Source organism: Siphateles boraxobius, unplaced genomic scaffold (assembly GCF_051911475.1).
Source record: "Siphateles boraxobius isolate OS27281-9 unplaced genomic scaffold, OSU_SipBor_1 37, whole genome shotgun sequence".
In the NCBI taxonomy this organism is placed as follows: Eukaryota; Metazoa; Chordata; class Actinopteri; order Cypriniformes; family Leuciscidae; genus Siphateles; species Siphateles boraxobius.
Window position 1 is genome coordinate 1,304,045 of NW_027508997.1, and position 20,807 is coordinate 1,324,851.

Here is a 20,807-nt window from a genome sequence, read left to right on the forward strand (position 1 = left end):
CCATGCATTTCGGGAAAGAAAGGCACTGGGGCGGCGAGCTGAGAACCAGTGCGGCTCGCCCCAAGATACCAAACTCCAGATTCCAACCGAGACTGAACGGGACACGGTGGAGGTTCCACTCGAGCCCGGCAGCCTCGGCGGCCCGTTTCAGCATAGCTGATAATTCTGGATCCGGCTCGGGCAACATTGAACTCCCGGAGGGAGACAATGCAGCCGAGTCATCATCTCTAGAAGTCAGCTCACCCTCCGATGCTGCAATCGGCGTCCTGTCCTCCAGGGGAGCCCCGAGTGAAACCGCTGGCCCACCCATTACAGATGGACCAGCAGACAACACAGGAGGCTCCAGTGGTTGCAGTGGAAGGGAGGAGTGAGGAGCCCACAGGGAATGGTTACCGGGCGGGACATCCAACACTATCCTCCGGTCACCCATCCCACACAGCACCCGAGGGTGGGGCATGGTAATGGGGACTCTCTCTCCGCGAACGAAGGCGAGTCTCACCCTCAACACTGCGACAGTCATGTTCCCACAGTGAAAACATGAGCTGTCCACAAAAGCTGTCTCAGCGTGCTGTAAGTCCAAACACGTGACACAACAGTTGTGACCATCAGAGAGAGACAGGGAACGACCGCACCCAGAAACGCACGGGCGGAATGACATCTTGAAAAAGACGCAAACGCACCCGTGTTGCTCTTTCAGAAAATAGGACCGTCACCAGTGCCGGAGCACACAGGGGAATGACCGCGGCAACACTGAACAGAGAACTGAAACAGTGAAGCACTCACTTTTCCGCCCTCTAACCAGCCATCAACACACACAAACATTTAGAAATTTGTTGCTGTTAAAACAGCAGTTGAGAGCTCAAAGCTCGCGATCACCGCTGCACTCGCGCTGTAGAACACCAGCACTGGGAGAGTCTTCCTGAAGAACACCGACACACTCGCTCGTTGTAGACAACAGCACTCTCAGAGACATCCAACGATCGGCTCCGAAGCGAAAGGCAACTAGTGCGTGCATCCACTTCCGTATTTATACCCGCGCCGCGGGGGCGGAGTGTGTGATGCGAATCACGCACGCCAATTACATTGGCTCGTTCAATAGTACTCGAAGAAGACAGGCTCTCTAGCGATCTCCCAATTCAGTCGACCGTCGACTACGTCTGACGTTCTCGACTGAAAGGGAACTCGAAATCACATTGCATCACTAAAAATGATGGTATAAGACCGCAATACTATGTTACTCTGAAATATACCATGGTACTGAAATTCATTTGCCATTGTCTTTACATCGTACTTCTGAGAACTGTCATAGTATTTTTCCAAAATACTAAGTTTGTACACTGCTATGCTCCAAAAAAAAAAAAAAGTATTTCCAATGTACATGTTCAAAATGCTATGGTTGTACCATGGTACATGTCCAAAAAAACTGTGGTATAAACATGCAACATGTCAAAAACACTGTAGCATGATACATGTAAAAAAAAAAAAAAAACATGGTATTATTATGGTAGCCTACACATAAAAAAAAAAAATTGTCCAAAAAAATATCCAAAATACTGTGGTAGCAGCATTGTACTATTTAAAGAGTATATTAGTGCAATAGTTTTTATGGAAATACCATTTCTCGATTTTCAGATGGAAGTACCATGGCATTATCACATAGTTTATATCTATAATAATTATCACATTATCATATATATATATATATATATATATATATATGATGTTTATAGCCAAAATCATTATACATATATAAATGTCATATATATATATGACATTTATATATGTATAATGATTTTGGCTATAAACATCCAAAGGTCCAAAAATATATGAACAACCTGAGTGTTTAAACCAAAAGCTATTTGTGTCACTGCCGTCGGTTATAGATGTTGAATAGATCGGCAACGTTGAATATTTCAAATGATCTATGAACATGAATCAATTCCAAATATTTGGAGATGAACATGACTCAGAGTTATTAGAGACGTTACTGCAGAAGAGCAGTGAACGGTTGGAGGGATGTTCTTAAACAGAACCATATTGAAAGACATATGTTGCGACATCTTTAATTAGTCTCTGGGGAACGTTTTTGACCATATTTAGTGTTGAAAGAATATTATGTGATGCAACAGAGTCTAGACTCAATGACAGGAGCCACCAACACAACACAAGCAAATGTGCTGCAACAATACGGAAAGATGACTTCATCTGATGAATACAAAGAGCCACTGTTTAATGATCAAAACAATGGGCTCTGACACCTACACAAAAGTCTCAGCAATATTAGCAAAAGAAATCAGGTACAGAAGAGCTCTCCTATTCTCCTACATGCTTTCAACTTTATTAATGACTAAGGCTCAAAGAAAGTGAGCAATTATTACTTTTTGTTTTAATTGGCTCATGCTAAGGTGAGCATCACTATTATGGTTGCTCATACACAGGATTCGGGGTCTGTTCTCAACTTTGGAACACATCTCGTCCTACACTGTTTGGGTTATTTTTTATAAGCACATGTGATTTTCAACTAAAGGATGCAATAATGAGTGAAAACATTTCATAGGCCTACAAGACCATAATATTAGTGTTGTACTCGAGAAAGGTCTTGGTCTCGAGACCAGTCTTAAGACCATTTTTTGAAGGTCTTGGTCTTCAGACTAAGGTTACGTCTACATCCAGATACATTTGAAAACGGCGTTTTCATTTAAAAACGCTCTCCGTCCACAACGTTTTCAGGCATTTTCCGAGGTTTCAGTGAAAACGCCTGAAAACGCTAAATTCACCTTACTGCGCATGCGTACAACCTCACTAAAGCTCACTGAGATGATACAGACGGAAAAATAAATAGCCTAATAAAGTTATCGCGCAGTTCTTCTGACAGGATAATTTCATTTAGCAAAATATCTCACCATTCACCAGGTCGCACTCAGTCACCATGCTTGGTCTAAAAACGCAACTGCTCTCATGTTTTGCCACAGGACAGCAAATGTGAGTAACTTTTCTGTCATCTTTACAGGACTGTGATATGTAGAGTGTGCAAAGTAACATATTTTAGCAACTGTGTGATTTTTTTTGTTTGTTTTTACTGTCTGAAAGTGAATAGCACATAACAGGCACAATACCTGTATACACATGCATATATCTATTGATGCAATACAACGCCAAAATGGCGTTTTCAAATTCATCCACTTTGGAGAGTGTTTTCAAAAAGCTTTTCATTAATAAAAACGCCATCTCAGTGTGGACGGAAGCAGTGGCGGCGTTTCACAATAACCTAGAGTAGCCTATGGACATTCCCTCACTCTGGGCATGTAGAACAGTGACATTACCGAACGATATCACATTATACCAAACAAAATGGACGATGCACTAAAAACTCTCTTATACTATTAATTAAATCTCACAGTGAACAGCATTAAATATAAAAACACATGCCTTACCTTTTTGTTGCAGTGCAGTTTTTATATGTTTTGCTGACAGCACTACTGTCCTCATTTATTTTATTTTTTTTTTGCTGCTTCCATTCTCCTGGTTGCTATTATTTAATTTCTTTGTTAAAAAAACATCCACGGAACACTGAATAGGCCTGTTTCTTTTCATTTTTACTCAGTATCTGACAGCCAGGCTAATCAAAAAGCCGCCCGATTAAGTGATGCAATAAACTGTGGCTGCGCACACTCACTCCACACAATTTTTTTTTTATAATAATACTTTTGCGATGTCCAAATGTATACATGTATACATTTATGTGTTCATTTAAAATCTGCCATTGTGTTTTCGACTTTGTTAAAATAATAATAAAAACACGTCGTTTTTTTCTGAAGTGGGATCCAATCAGAGAAGTCATAAGAGCAGCGCTCATCATGAATGGTCACTTATCGCGTGTTTTGCCTTTGGATTTATTATCAAAATAATATTATAGCAATTTTTTTTTTGTTGCAATTTTATTGCACTGAAGTTTGAAGTATTGCAAGAGTAGGAAACGTCACAAAGTACCATGGCGTTTAGATGAAAGGAATTTCATAAATAAACCCAGATTTTACAGTGGAAACTGTTTTGAATTGCTGCAGCATCATATTATGTAAACTGCATTTATGAAAAACAAAGAACTACACAGATGCATATATATCATAATATCAATAAATGCACACAAGTTTTTCTCTGCTTTTGTTCTGACGCTGCTGAGATAATACTGGGAGGAGCCGGTTTCATATGACTTTTAAAGGTGACTGAGGCGATCACGAATTAGTGTACAGTTAATAGAACATTTTAGGGGGGCTGGGTGGAAATTTAGGGGGGTTAAAGTCCTCCTAAAATCTTTAACGAGCATCATCGTTAGCTGATGTTTTATCTGACTGCTAGAGTATGGCCATACGCAAACGCCACCCCTGGACGGAAGGCCAAAATGGAGAGAAAAAGATGTGTTTTCAAATGGACAAGGCCTAAGAGGACTCTGGATTTTATTTCAAGACCACAACTGCGGGGACATCAATAAATTGCTGGTGCCGTGATTGGATGTAAAACTTCCTGCTTCAAATGTAATCAATGACCTAGGGTGAAGTCAGGTAAAGTGGGACACTTTTTGGTAAATTGAATTTTAAACAACCTAAATCAGTTAGAATGTATTAAAATTGTATGTGTTTTGTTTAAATAAATTGTAATGAATGCCACTATGGTGACATTTTCCCAATTTATGTATTTATTAACAAACTGTTGATCTTTAAACACCATCTAACACCCTCTTCAGCAAACTGGAAGCAATCAGGTTGAGTGGGACACTTTGATAGGGAAAGTGGGACACTATTTTATGGTTAAAATGAACATGAGAAATACAACCCCAATTCCAATGAAGTTGGGACGTTGTGTAAAACGTAAATACAACCAGAATACATGCATTGAAAATGTTTGGCGCATTATGAATAGGGTTGGGTATCATTTCAATTTTAACGATTCCGATTCCGATTCCGATTCTGCTTATCGAATCCGGTTCTTAACGATTCTTGGTTTCGATTCCAAAATTTATTGGAGAGAAAAAGGAGAGCAAATACTTGTAACAATTCTACCTTTTATTCTTGTCACATTTAGGCTATTACCAGTAAAACTGTGACAATGCGTCTTAATTTACAATATATATAACACTTTAAGGAATTCACCACAAATCTTGTCACTGCCCTGTGACATTCATCCACTCTCTCCTTGCTCATCTTCCCCTTCATGGCTAAAGTGAATGGAGTCTCTTCAAATAAAGATTGTGTTGATTACATTATTAGACCAATAGGTGGCAGCAAGTGAGTGTTAAATGTATTTTTTTTCATTGAATCGTTCATTCAAAAGATTCGTTCAGAAATGGTGAATCATCCATTAACTAAAAAGTATTTATGGAGTATCAAACAAGTATTCATTAAAAAAAAAATACATTTAATAGACTCGACTCATATTAATTGTCTGATGTATTTATTCATGATGATCTCCACTTTAAACAAAACAACACAACAATTTTAAACAAATCCAGAATTATGCGGCTCTAGTTCGAAGACGAATGTCTGCTCATCTGTGTTTTGTACCTGAGTGTGAGAGACTGGTATTGCTGCTGCTAGTAGCTTTATCTGGTGTGTGGAAACCTGTGGTACTGCTGCTGAGAGATCGCACCGAATCAAATGCGGTGCATTCCTTCAAATTGACCCCGTGTTGAAGCAAATGTTTCATCATATTGGAGGTGCTTCCTCCCTTTCATGAAATGTCTTTCTTGCATGTTATACAATTCGCTGTATTTTCATCTTTTTTTGAAAAGCTTAACCAAACTTTTGAACGTTTGCCGCGCTCTGCCATCGTAAATATAACGTACAGCGCATGTGCGGCAGGCAGGTCCTGGCAGATCAATACAACAGTAAACAAATGCTCACTGCCATTCACCGCGCGCGCATGCGCGAGCGAGCATCACCAAAGTAAGGAATCGATAAGCGGAATCGAAATGCGCGTGTCTTATCAAATCCCCGGTTTTTGGCATTTTGGAACCGGTTCTAAAATGGAACCGGTTCTCGATACCCAACCCTAATTATGAAGCGTGAGACCTTCGAGCCCGTTCTCATCCTTTGGCGGCATATGTGACGCCATATGACAAAACGGCGAAATACTACGCACATGGCACCATTTAGCGTGAATATAACACGCGAACCCAAGGCGTCATAAAGTTGACTGGCATCCTTTAGTGTGAATATGAGACGCAGACCCTACCCCACACCTAAACCTACCCATCACAGTGCGTGTTATATTGACGATAAAGGGTGCCATGTGCGTAGTATTTCGCCGTTTTGTCATATGGCGTCACATATGCCGCCAAAGGATGAGAATGCGTTAGACCTTCAATTAATTAATACTTGGAAGGATTTTTTAAAAATGGATTTCTGGAACTAATGCAAAAATAGTAACATTGTAAACTTCACTCTACATTCAATGAATGGAACTTTCATTAAGGCAGCTTTTTGGTGGCGGGCTTTTCCGCAGAAAAACCAGGGATGCCATTAATTGGCATCCTGGAATGCAATAAGCTGTATACCACTGTGTTCCCCCTTTCAGCCAACATTTTAACAAGGCTAGCCAATTCACTCTCAGCCTGAGCTGAGAGCAGGGGGCTCTTACCTGAGGTATGGCGGTAGCCACTCACCAGCCCTTTCACTTGCCTTTGCAGTGTTGATTTTGGGATGTTCCATGCCCTGGCTAAAAACCTTAATTTTGATTTGTGTCCTTTAGGCCACGTCCACACGAAGCCAGTGCTTTCCCTATCCAATCTTTTTTTTCCTCGTTCTAAAAAAAATTCCGTAAACACGGCGCCGTCTCAAGAAATATCTGTGTACACACGAAACCACTGAAACCGATGTAGTATACATGCCAGACCAGTATGAGGCGCTGTATTTCTGACACAGATACACTAAAAACAGAGAAGAAGACTTGCGCATAAACCTTGCGCGCTGTATACAATATTATTAGGAACAGTAGCTTCTTTTTTTTCTTTCTTTTTAACCAAGAACTTTATTGAACAATATGAAAAACCATAAATGGCCTGGTACAAAATAGGAATGAGTCACGATATTCGATTAGTTAGCAGACGCATAAAGCTTGCCACAAAGAACCGGCAAATAGCCTAATCATTATGAATGTGTCAAATATAGCAAGGAGACATTTTAATTATTTATTAATAAACCAGTGTTTTCTGTGACGATGCTGACCCGCCACCTTCGCAGTATTGTGAAGGTGCTTATAGAGATAAATGCACACTTCATACGGATTATGAGAGAGTTGTCTGTTTCTTTTCGTTTTGAATTATTTTGTTTAAAAGTAGACATTTCAAGCTTAGATATATTTCTGAGTTTCTGTTCATTTATGAGACAAGCTCCAGTTCACGTGGGATGTAAGTTATATCGCGTCGGCGCCTCCATGTCCTGATTATAGGCTATTCTCTATTATATTTGCTTCTTAATTATTAAATCCAGGCAATTGTTTGATGAAACATTAATTAAAATTAAGATACAATTTATACAAAACGAAATTCACTTTAAAGAAAGGCTTTATATAAAACAAAACTTAATGAAGTGGTCAAAATGATGTGTCTCGATATTGCGCATCTTATGCTTAGGCTACTCGCGCTGTTCACTTTTCATATAATCAACATATATGAAATGGAAAAAAAAATATAAGCATCATAGCATAAGAAAGAAATATAAACAAATAAAGAAGTAAAATACAGGAATAAAATAAAAATACATTAAAGTAGGCCTAAATAATAAATAAAGAAATAAAAGAGGCTCAGTAGCTTCTGCAGCATGAACTCAAGCAAGTAGTCGCAGTTGTTGTTGCTGTTAGCCTTCTGATTTAGCGCGTCTGACTAGTCGACACGTGGGGTGATGACACCTCCTGCTCATATTCTTCAATAGCCCCTGCCATTCTCTCTTTACTCCACTGGTTTAGTTTCTTTCCTTTCCTACTTTGCTGTCTTTTCCTTTTCTGTATTGCCCTGTTCTGTCCTGTATTGTTTTCTTCTCATTAGCCCTAAAACTGTCCCACTCAACCTGGAATGCACTGTCCCACTCAACCTAACACTGTCAGGTTGGGACAGTGCTGTGAATCTAATTTTCACAAATATTTTATACAGTTAGATGCTCATTGTTATTAATCTCTAATACACAGACAGTATAAATGTATGTAAAAGCAAAAGTTTTATTGTTACATCATAAGTCACCATCCTAACCACATGAATATGCTAATTCATGTAAACTAGTGTTTATCAAGAGATCTTGAATTTTAACATAGAAAAGAGAAAGTAGAGGGTCTAATAAAAGTGGCATATGCAAACATTACTTATTTTATAGATGCATTCACAATAGATGATCGGGGGTCCACACACATAAAGGTGTGTGTGTGTGCGTGCGCGTGTGTGTGTGTGTGCGCGCGCGCGTGTGTGTGTGTGTGTGTGTGTGTGTGTGTGTGTGTGTGTGTGTGTGTGTGTGTGTGTGTGTGTGTGTGTGTGTGTGTGTGTGTGTGTGTGTGTGCGTGCGTGCGTTCGTGCGCGTGTGTGTGTGTCAGAGAGAAAGCCTAACCTTTCAGTGAATCTCTTAAATGTCATGTGTAGAGTGCTGGAGAGGACTCTCTTTAGCACAGCTCTCCAGAGGACTGCTCCTGTTTTTATAACCCTGGACCCAAGACCTTCTGAAACCAGCCCTGTTCCACAAGAATCTGCTTGTTATTATCGAGCTAATACACAAAGTATTTGTGTAAGTAAAACAAAACTGTTTCTATACTTGCAAAAAAAAAATAAAAAAAAAAATAATTAGATAGATAGGAAATAAATATGCACTTAAAAGCAGCTTAAAATCTACAACCTGTAGTTCTCATTTAAAATCTCTTTTAAATAATTTAAAGCAAACATGACATGTCTATGTGCAGCATCTCATAACACAGTATCATTCCTGATTGATTTTATCCTGATCCTCCTTCAACTTAAGGAGAGTATATCTTTCCTTAAAACTTCATAGAAAACAACAGATTTTTGTGACCTGGAGGTGAAGCTCTCAGAAACAGAAGAGTGTGTAAACTGATTGGGTTTTGATTTATCAGATGCATCGCAGCAAAATAAGAAGCCAGCTGCCTCATACGGAGTCCATGCACTCCACATTTTCTCATTGTTTTAGTTTTTGATTAGGTTTGTTCTGATTGTGTTCTGTCCATGGTGTAAAAATGTACAAGATCAAAAACTGATACAAGCTCAGAGGTTCATGAAAAAGCTATTTGCTTAGAAACACTGCTGTCTTTTCAGTATACTGATGGTCAATTCTTTCAAGCTTCTCGCAGGGCACTGCACAGCATCAGTAATGTTGAGAATGGCGCTAAACATAAAGTTTCAATATTCTTAAGTTGCACCACTTCAGCATACTGTGTTTCATTGCAACACCATGCATCTTGTTCACTTTCACCAAAAATCCAGCCAAACCGTGCCCGTAGCCGTTCATGATGCTGAATCAGGGAAAATAAGATTATGTAGCATCATGAAAGACTAATTAGCATGTGAATGTGAGTCTTAATTTAGTGATTAAATGTAGAATAGTTAATGTATCTGCAAAACCACCCCTGTTTGAACTGTTTATTTATATGCTCACCTTTTTGCAAACTGCCCTGTGCAAATTGCAATCAGAACTGATTTTGATCAATTATGAATAGAGTGCTGCAGGGATGGCATATTTTTGTAGGACAACTCCAGAAACGAGTTAGCATTTTAGCACCACTGGTTCCATCCTCATATATATAAATATTACATTTTTTCATCTTTTTTGTTTTACCAAAAATGTTGAGACCAGAGATTTTGGCTTTACACGGTTTTATCTTCAATATGACATCATAAAACATATTACATATACTACTTATGAAACTGATGAAAACATGGGTAAATGCCCATACACTATTGTTCAAAAGTTTCAAAAGTAATTTTTTTTAATTGATATTTTTATGCACAAGGACACATTAAACTGATTAAACTTACAATAAAGACATTTGTTATGTTACAAAAGAGTTATATTTCAAATAAATGCTGTTCATTTGAACTCTACTCATCAAAGAATCCTTAAAAATATCAAGCTTTTCAGATTTTTTTGAGCACAACTCAACTTAGAGAAACGTTTCTTTAGCACAAAATCAGCATATTAGAATTATTTCTGAAGGATCATGGGAGTAATGATGCTGAAAATTCAGCTTTGATCACAGGAATAAATTACATTTTCTGTGATAACTCTGTACTCATATTTAATACATATTAATACTCATATTACAACAGAAAACAGTTATTTCATATTGTAATAATATGTCACATTATTACTGATTTTACTGTATTTTATTTATCAAATAAATGCAGCCTTGGTGAGCATAAAAGATTGTGTTTCAAATTTTAACGCAAACAGACTTAATGCTGTAGTTGATAGAGCATTTAAAAAGTCTTGAAGGTCTTCAGATGAGAAGTTCAAAGCGGGATGCAGTGTTTAGTGTTCTGATATCATCGAATTTGATTTCTATCAGTTTATGGGGTGACTTTGACAGCGGAAGTCCTCAGACAGATCATAACAAGAGATGTGGTCGCAAGTCAAAGATCAATGACAGGGACGAGGGGACGTTTCACAGGATAGCCGCTAAATGCCACCAAAGTACAGCCTCAAAATTGACACGAATTGAAGCAGCACCTCTCTGACCTGAACTGAAAAACGATATGTTTTGCGCTTTAAAAACCTACAATGTAAGGCAGGGCTGCTTTTCTAAACTCATCCGAGGTCAGTGTGCAAAGCCTGGACCCTTGAATAATAGGAAACACTGAAATGTTGTATACACTTGAAGAAAACCTTCAACCTCCAATGTCTTTACGGCCTCATAGATTTCCTGGCTCATGTGCACACAATGTGGCAAACATTATTCACTCACAATGGCCTCATTTTCAAGAAGATAATGCTGCCATACACACTGAACATCTGAAAAATGGTCTCATGAACAATATGACATCAAATATGTGTCTCATGCAAGAAACGAAACACAACAGAACAGGAACCTAATGTACACTTTTTCCTGCATGTAATTCCTTCATAAATTTTAATCATTGTAAAACTTCTAGTAACTTCCTCTTAGGAAGCAAAATGGTTTCTGATTCAATAAATTATGATCTTGTGTGCATGTACAGTTAATGTGTTGGTGTTAAGAAGGCCAATGCAGAAACGCAGTGTGAAGTCTAGACTACTGAATTAATGGAACTGAGCTGGATTTCCATTAGTAGAATGAATGAACAGCCTAGCATGACAGTCATATACTGCATGTTGCATAATGGACGTCATAAGTAAGCACTGCAAAATGTTTACACTCCCAACATGGACAAACTATGAAACAAAGTGTTTCTTTATGTAATGTGGGGTCCAAAAATCTGACACTGAAAAACAAAAAAGGTTTTAAAACATGTTAAACAAAGATATGTTGGTGACACTTTACAATAAGTTCTCATTGGTTAATGTAATACATTAACTGACATTAACAATTAGCAATACATTTGTTACAGTATTTAGTCTTTGTTAATGCAAGTAATAAAAACACTGCTGTTTATTGTTGGTTCATGTTAGCGCCTTGCTGTTAACAGATATAACTTTTAATTTTAATAATGTATTAGTAAATGTTGTAATTAACATTAACTAAGAATAATAAATGCTTTACAAGTGTTTTCCAATGTTAATGTTATGTTGACAAATAAAACCTTATTGTAAAGTGTTTCCAAAATTGTAATATGCAACATGAATAAAAATAGTTAATATTTAATTAAATTCTAAAAAAGAACAATAACATATAGCCTTGCTTTCATGAAAGTGCACAAAATGCTCTTTAGGAACATTTTAAAATCATCAAATTGTTATGCTGATAATATAATTTATAATAAAAAAAGTTGTATTAAATTAGAAAAATGCAAATAGAAATGTTTACTAGTGGTCACACACTTTTGGACCCTATATTGTATAGCTATTGTATATGTATGTTACTTTATACAGTGCAGATGTGAATATGGTTGTCATTGTTTACTCTATTCAGTAATATTTAATAAGGTGACAGCTATTAGAGATAATGGGGAACGTTTTGGCCTCAATTCTGCTCCTGTAACCACAAGGATTGATCTACATGCTGATTTGGGAAACAGGAAAAAATGTAAGTTAAGATGGTCCTAGTGTGAGAATTTGAAAATCTGACCTTGAAGAAATGTTCTTGATGAACATTTGCTAACATAAAAAAAAAAAAAAAAAAAATGCTGAGTGGCAGCTAGTTACAGTGGCTGTCAACACGTACTGTATACTTCAGAACACCAAACAGTTACTGAGATGAAAACAAATGGGCCGATCGAAAAGTTGTTGACTGAGGAAGTATTGGCAATATGAAAAGCTTTCACAGGATGTCAATAATGGCTGTGCATCGCAGCAAGATAAAAAAGGGTTTACATGACATGTGCCACAATGATGAAAATTGAAAACACCATGGTAGAAAATAATATTGTGCATTGTATGAGCTTACAGTATTATGTTATCCCTATATCTCTCTGGAGTGAAGTTCTGCTCTCTGAGCAGAAGGTCAAGAAGGCCGGCAGTACATTAAAATATAATTTATTAGCAATCACACCAACATGTTTAATAAGGTGATGTGCTAATGTTAGTCACCATGAGATAAAAACGGACAATTCCCATTTTTAATGGAATATTGCAGTTAATAAACGATTTATCCATGCACATTGTTTTTTTTTTAATTCATCTGCCGAAAACTTCCCCTTTCTCTTGCAGCAACAATCTCTTCTCTTCTCTGATGACGTGTTTACTGGCATGAGGGCGGGGCAACCTGCCACTCACATCAACCAATAGCAAACCACAACCATCCAATCAATTCCTGATTGACAAAATCAAATCCCACCCTTCATTTTTTCTTGCTCGAGAAGCTGTTTCACTTGGACATACGTCAAAATAGGGATTAAAAGTTTATCGCAACTTCCTTTTCATGTCGACTTTAATACTAATCCCACACTGAACATTACTGATCATTTTTTCATTAAACATATACATGCAAGGTTTACTTCCTGTCAACATACACATGTATACCTAATTTAGGAGATCATCAGAGGCGGACAGAGTACACAGCTTCATTACTTGAGTAAAAGTACAGATACCCCTTGCTAAATTTTACTCAAGTACAAGTGAAAGTACTACAGTCAGATGTCTACTTAAAGGGTTAGTTCACCCAAAAATGAAAATGATGTCATTAATGACTCACCCTCATGTCGTTCCAAGCCCGTAAGACCTCCGTTCATCTTCGGAACACAGTTTAAGATATTTTAGATTCAGTCCGAGAGTTTTCTGTCCCTCCATTGAAAATCTATGTACGGTATACTGTCCTTGTCCAGAAAGGCAATAAAGACATCATCAAAGTAGTCCACGTGACCTCAGTGGGTTAGTTAGAATTTTTTGATGCATCGAAAATACATTTTGTTCCAAAAATAACAAAAACGACGACTTTATTTAGCATTGTATTCACTTCCGGTTCTGTTGTCAATCCGCGTTCATGAGTCCGCTGACGTAAGACGAGCTGACGTGTGTCTGGTGCGCCCGAGCTTCGTTTACAGTCTGAGGGAGACGGACGCTGTAAACAAAACAATCTTTGCAAACATGTCTAAGGATTTCGACACAGGGGAAGACTTGCATTTTTTTTAACCAGACATATTTATTTGAACCCGAATACACGGACGCACCAGATAACACGTCAGCAGCGTCTTACGTCAGCAGCGTCACTGGCCTCGTGAACGTGGATTGACAACAGAACCGGGAGAGAATACAATGCTGAATAAAGTCAATGTTTTTGTTATTTTTGGAACAAAATGTATTTTCGATGCTTCAAAAAATTCTAACTAACCCCCTAAGGTCACGTGGACTACTTTGATTATGTCTTTCTTGCCTTTCTGGACAAGGACAGTATACCGCACATAGATTTTCAATGGAGGGACAGAAAACTCTCGGACTAAATCTAAAATATCTTAAACTGTGTTCCGAAGATGAACGGAGGTCTTATGGGCTTGGAACGACATGAGGATGAGTCATTAATGACATCATTTTCATTTTTGGGTGAACTAACCCTTTAAGTAAAAGTACTGAAGTACTTGTTTTTAAAAGTACTTGAGTGTCATGAGTACATTTTCTAAATATTGCATTACTACTGCCACAGTGTTTACATTTATGTACAAACGTCCTACATGGAGTTATGAAAAATGTTAATACCTTGGAGAAAGTAAAAGGAATTGAAAGTAAATTTAAGTCATTTTCTTCTATTTCAGAAAATTCAGAAAATTGAAATAGTCTGGCGAGGTGGGGCCACGGGTTGGCACATTCACGGGATGGACCTGCTGCGTCTTCATCATTCATAGTTTCATCTCTTATCTAAATCTGACCATGGAGTTGACTTTGGCAGGAAGCTGAAGGTGATTGCTGATAGGCTGTCCCAATCAGTGGCACCTGCACAATCCAATCACGTTTGAGAGGGAAACAACAAATTGAGGGTTTCCGAGATTTTTCTTTTTTCCTTTTTATTTTTTATTTTTAGAAGTAGTAACGGGTACTCACGGTTATGGATAGAAATGTAGTGGAGTAAAGAGTACAATATTTGCCTCTCAAATGTACTTGAGTAAAGTCATGAGTATTCCCAAAAAATGAAACTCGAGTAAAGTACAGATCCCTCTAAATTGTACTTAAGTACTCTACTCAAGTAAATGTACTCCGTTACTGTCCGGCTCTGGAGATCATATACAAAATAGTAGGCTATATTGGGAATAATATGACTTAATTTTAGAGCTCAACTGTTCAAAGTTCACAGGAACTGTGAAATCTACTTCTGATGTTGTGTGCAGTTGAAGGATTATGCCTTTCCATTGTTACTGTGACACCATAACATTAATTGGACGCTGTAAAATTAACATTAAATCTCCCTGTAACACTAAACTAGCATTTATGGTCACATAAAATATAAAGTATAAACACAAACAGAGAGTTAGAGAGTTATGCATTTTCAGTTGTTGTAGTGTAATGCTAACTCTGAAAGTTTGCGTAGTGTGCTTATTCACTATGCTAATTTTCTAATTTTACAGCAAAAGTACTGTTAAACTTTTCCACATTTTCGCTGGTTTGTTGCAGGGCTGCATTAAAGCAAATTGGTTCATATAATCACACGGATAGCCATTTTACTTTGTGCTGCATTAGCTAATGGTTAATGCTGGCACAAATTTGAAAGTTTGTTTTTAGGCTTTTATTATTTGGGGTCTCTGGGACTCCAAACAATGAGGATGTAAACTCAATCTAAACAGAGCATGATGGTTAAAAGTATTGTTTGCACCACTGGGTTATAAGGGAATATGCAAACCTTCCATATAAGTCAGACATGCAAACAAACAGATTTAGCTAATATATCTTTGGTTTGCTCATATGATAGCCTGATCTGTGTTTTTCCTTCAACAATTGCTGCCCGACTCAATCCCGGCTTCCTGTGAGCATCTCTGTTTCATTCCCTCATTTCTTTCTGCTTCCATATGACCACATGACAGTTGGCTTTAATCAGCATAATCTCAATTTTAATTCCCTTCCCATTAACCTTCTGCTATCATTTGTTTTACCATTACAGACTCGCTTAATTGCTTTCAGGACTAAATTAGAGTTTATTTCCAAATCATAGCAAAGATAGCTTTTGTTAATTAGAGTTTTGGTATTTTCCTCACAGCTCATAGATTGGCCCAGAGGTTTTGAGTAAAGCCTGAAGTGGGTTATCTGAGAGAAGGATTTACTCGGCTAAACTCTGAGATGTTGACAATTTCACAAAGATGGAACAGAGGCCGTTTAGAGGAATAGTTCACACAAAAATTTACATTTTGACATCATTTGCTCACCCGAATGTCATACCGTACAGTATGTTTTCAGAACATTTTAAATACTGTATTCTATAGTGTTATATAGACTCTAATGGATTCACATCAAGCATTACGTTAGTTCTGGCAGGTCACGTTAGTCAAGCTCGCATCAGCTGACTCTCAGCTGATCCACGTCTACCTATAGGAATACGACGCCTATAAGGAGCTTATATATGTATAACATAACATGTTTAACATGATACATATATAAGCTCCTTCAGTATTATCAGCAGTTTCTCAGCGTTTATCTATTACCCTCCTCCATCCCCAGCTCCTCATCTCACCCAGTCAGGATTTGGTTTTCCCCTTGAATCATAGCCTGGGAAAACCCAGACGAACTTCCGGCAAATTTAGATTTGCTCTGCAAGTTAGTCTGGCGAAGAGCCCATTCAAACTCGTTTCCAATCTTTCCAAATCAAGGCACCAATCACAAACGTTGAGGTGGGCTTGACAAGATGACGATCGATCTGATTGGTTTTAAGGTCTATCCAATTGCGCACAGAGGCATTTGAGCGACGTCCGTTGCTGACGCCCTTTTGGAAATGAGCAGTCAATGAACCTTCCCCAGACCCTAACTCAGTTACGACTGAGAAGGGTCTGGTTTTAACCAGGCTACTTGAATCAGAATAAATTCTCGAATGTTGTACTTTAAAATCTTGAATTAACGATATTGCATGCATTCATGTTGGTTCTGTTCTGTTACCCTAAGGGGGTTTATTGCTGCTCTCCCTGCTATTATCCATGCTAGGCTGCATGGATGCGCAGGGAGTTCTCGCCCAGAACGGAACCATACCGCCAATCCAAAATATGCTAATTGTCAATCGTATTTGACGATAGTGGTCCTGTCTGAAATGCAGATAAGCGAATGATGCCAACATATTCATTTTTATGGATTATTTTCATTCCCTTTTTTTGGGGTGTGTGAGTTTTTTGGAGATTCTGCCTAGTGGCTTAAAACAATGGATTTATATCAATCCCTTAGAATATAAGACCAGGGGAATCTTAAACATTGAATGTTTTATAGTCTGTGCCACAAATAGCTATTACATCTTACAGCACTGACTTTGTTTAGCAGATCAAGTGTGCAGGCAGCTAAGAAGAAAGACTTTAATCCCACAAAATAAACAGTCTAATCGATTTGTTGCTCCCTCTTGAAGTGGCTCCCATGAAATACACTCATACCTGCTGTATAATCAATCAGCTTCACAATTTACACTTTGCTTTGCATTTTGTGAGGTTATGAATAGATTTTAAACTGCTGTTTTTTTAAACGCTGGCATGAGGATGAAACAATCATTGATCTAATGGTAAACAGAGGGTACTGACATCAACTTCCTGCTGACCACGTCACTTCCTGTAGCTATGGCTTGTCTGACACAGGCATATACTACATTCAGGTTGTTTGTGAAGAGCAATGATCAGTCAGTGTTTGATTGAAATGAAAATATATGTATGATACACCAACTTGTTCCAGTATAACACCACTACTACTTCTCAGAGTTTCTATCACTCCACTTGTCTGTGTTGTGGGATTTTTCATTTTTAATCAGTCTGCAAGTTGCATTGATGCACCAGTAGGTGGCGACAAGTGGCTGTCCTTACGAGAGAGTCATTCATTCAAACGATTCATACAAAAACGTTTATTCGTGCAGTGAGTGAGTCATTGAATCATTCATTCAAAATGAATCGTTCAAAAACACTGATTCTTTCAAAGAACCAAATGTCTGGCTGCATCAAAAATCGAATACTCTCTTGAGTAGCTACTTATTTTGAATAAGTAATTACTTCACGTTTGCTAAAAATGAATGTTCTATATATTATGAATGTAACATTCTACATTCGCCATGTTTTCATTATCATGTGACCTACCAGCGTCAGTCACGTCGCTTCACTACCATTCATAAATCCTCTCCCGTGGCATCATGCGATAGTGTCCATCGTATGAACACTTTAGAATCTTGCCAGAAGAAGGTCATCTGGATAATTTTTGCCTATGAATACTATGAATTCAAACATACTTCTTTTGTCACCAGTTGTCTGTTTTTCACCAAGGTTGGAATTATGCGATTTCAGACGCAGTCACTGTCTTTATGAGTTAGTGAATCATTCACACAATGTTCAACAACACTGATTCATGTAAGAATGAAACTAGGAACTGTCTTTATGAATGAGCCATTGAATCATTCACAACTGATTGGTTAAAAAATGCATGAAACGGCGATACTCTGTGTTGTTCGGAGACTAACAGAATTTCATTCTGCTTCTGATTTGCTTGGAATTATTTGCGTAGACCGAGCAAAAATAGACCCAGTAAAGTTTTTTATTTTAGTTAAAAAAAAAAAAATCATATTAAGTGTACAGTATATAGAGTGTGTGTGTGTGTGTGTGTGTGTGTGTGTGTGTGTGTGTGTGTGTGTGTGTGTGTGTGTGTGTGTGTGTGTGTAAAGTATATTTTAAAAGAGTTTATTTTCTAAAAGCCCACAGGGCCAAAAGTGCTCATAGTTGAAGAAACACCCATTAACAGAGAAACAATACTTGATTAGCAAAATAAACAAATGAGAGCGAGAACAAGACAGACAAAGAGAAAGTCCGAATGAGAGGGATAGAGAAAGCCAGACAGATAGAACAAAAATATCATTATTAACAGCTGCATTTAGAGGTTTCCTAGGTCATTCATCAGAGCAACACAATCCTGTTCACCGCCTCCACTCACTAAATTACAACTGCTGTTAGTGTACGTTTGCTAAAATAATGAATTTCTGCAATTTACTCAGGCCAGTTGAAACCTGATATTTTTCTCCCTCGTTTGGTAAAACACTGTCATTACAGTTTTAATTTTAGGATAAAATAAATAATGGGCTTGAACAGAGAACATAAAACTACTTTTCTCCCCAGTAGAGTGGGACAAATGTGAAGAGTTCAATTACTGTATGATCTGTTTTTGTACTATTCTGTACTATTTTCACAAAAAGCAACAGAAAAAAAACATCAAAGTAGGGAAAATATCACGTAGTATTAGATCATTTTCAAACAAATCTCTTATTTAATACTAAGGCAGCGTCTGTTGAAATAAATAATGTTGTAAATAGCAACAAAAAGTATTTTCTTTACACTAAGTGCAATTCGCATTAAATTATATTTACACTAGGTGTAAATAGAGATAGATGCTATAGCAATAATTTCTTTAAGTGTAAATAGTTTTTTGATGTTATTTATACTTATATGGTATGGTATGGTAGATACTATTTGCACATCAGTTGATTGTAGGATGTTATACAACAAACAAGAATATTATGTTTATATTTATTAAAATCATAAATGGATACTGCCTTATTGGGACATTGCTTCTACTTGACATTACCTCCCTTAGACCTACTCCTTACCTTTCCTGTTAAACACTTTATAAACACTATTACTTATCCATTAGGCACTTTATTTACACTTTTCTAATATTTTCCTGATTTTAATTTAAATAAACGCCTTTCCGAGCTGATATACCTAGCAACATGGGAGAAGAATGGGTTTGGTAAATGGTGGATTCAAACTCCGGTTGGTCGTGCCAAAAGTTAACGCCACTCGCCACACCACTACTCCTATTATCAGTGGGATTTCTTTTGTAATTTTGTTTGTCTCAATCAGACAATGGTGGGCGGAGTTAGTGTTAGCCTCTGTCAACTAATGCTGTCAAATGTGTTCATTTGTACTGTATTGAACAGCAGTATTTCAAGTGCATGCTCATGTAATATCAGAGATTATGTGAGGATATAAATGAGCATATTACAATATGCTTGATCATTTAATTGCATGTGAATTTGCTCTTGTGTGTTCACATCATAAAGCACACGTAAAGCCACATGCATGAGATGTGTGAATGTGAAGCGTGCATTAGCGGAGCATGCGCATCTGCCTTAATGTAGGTATGTGTGTGTGTGGATGCAGTGTTGGAGAATGAATCCACAGACAGAGGCTGATAAAAGGATGTATAGAGGACAGGCTGAGCGTGATTGAATGACAGTTTATGCTGCCATGATAAGCCTCATTTATAATGGCTGCCCAAATGGGGCCCCTGGGCCCTCCCGCCTTCAAAAGAGACCCCATCATTACAGACTGACTGATGACAGGACGAGCTGAGCAGACATCAACCTCTTCATTTTAGATTTATGATACGGTGGAGTCACTCATTCTTCTGTCTCCTTTGATGAAGGGAAAGCACATAGATGATGTTCATGAAAGGAGCACAGAATATCAATTTAAAGAACAAAAGTATCAGGTACTGGTTCCCGAAACTGTACCAGTCTCATCATTACTGATATCACACACACTGCGTTTTTTGTATAGTAAAAACGATAGTATGGTGAAATATTATTACAATATAAAATAACAGTTTTCTATTTTAGCATATTTTATAATTTAATTTATTAGTGATGGCTCAGCTGAATTTTTAGGAGCCGTTACTCCAGTCTTCAGTGTTAAAAACAGTTGTGCTGCTTATTTTTGTTCAAAGCATGATACATTTTTTAAAATGTATTTAACATTATAAATGTCTTTACTGTCACTTTTGATCATATTAATGCATCCTTGCTGAATATACGTATTCATTTCTGTAAAGGAAAAAAAAAATTTACCAACCCCAAACTTTTTAATGGCAGTGTGTATATTTGTCTTTAATTTAATTATCAGACATGCTCTTCTAAACTCTTTTCCTCTCTCATATTAGAAGGTGCAATTAATTCTGTTGGATCAGTATGAATGACTTTGTACATGTAAATGAGTTGTACACAAGTCCCTGCATTGTCTTGTTTGTAGCAAAAAAATATGC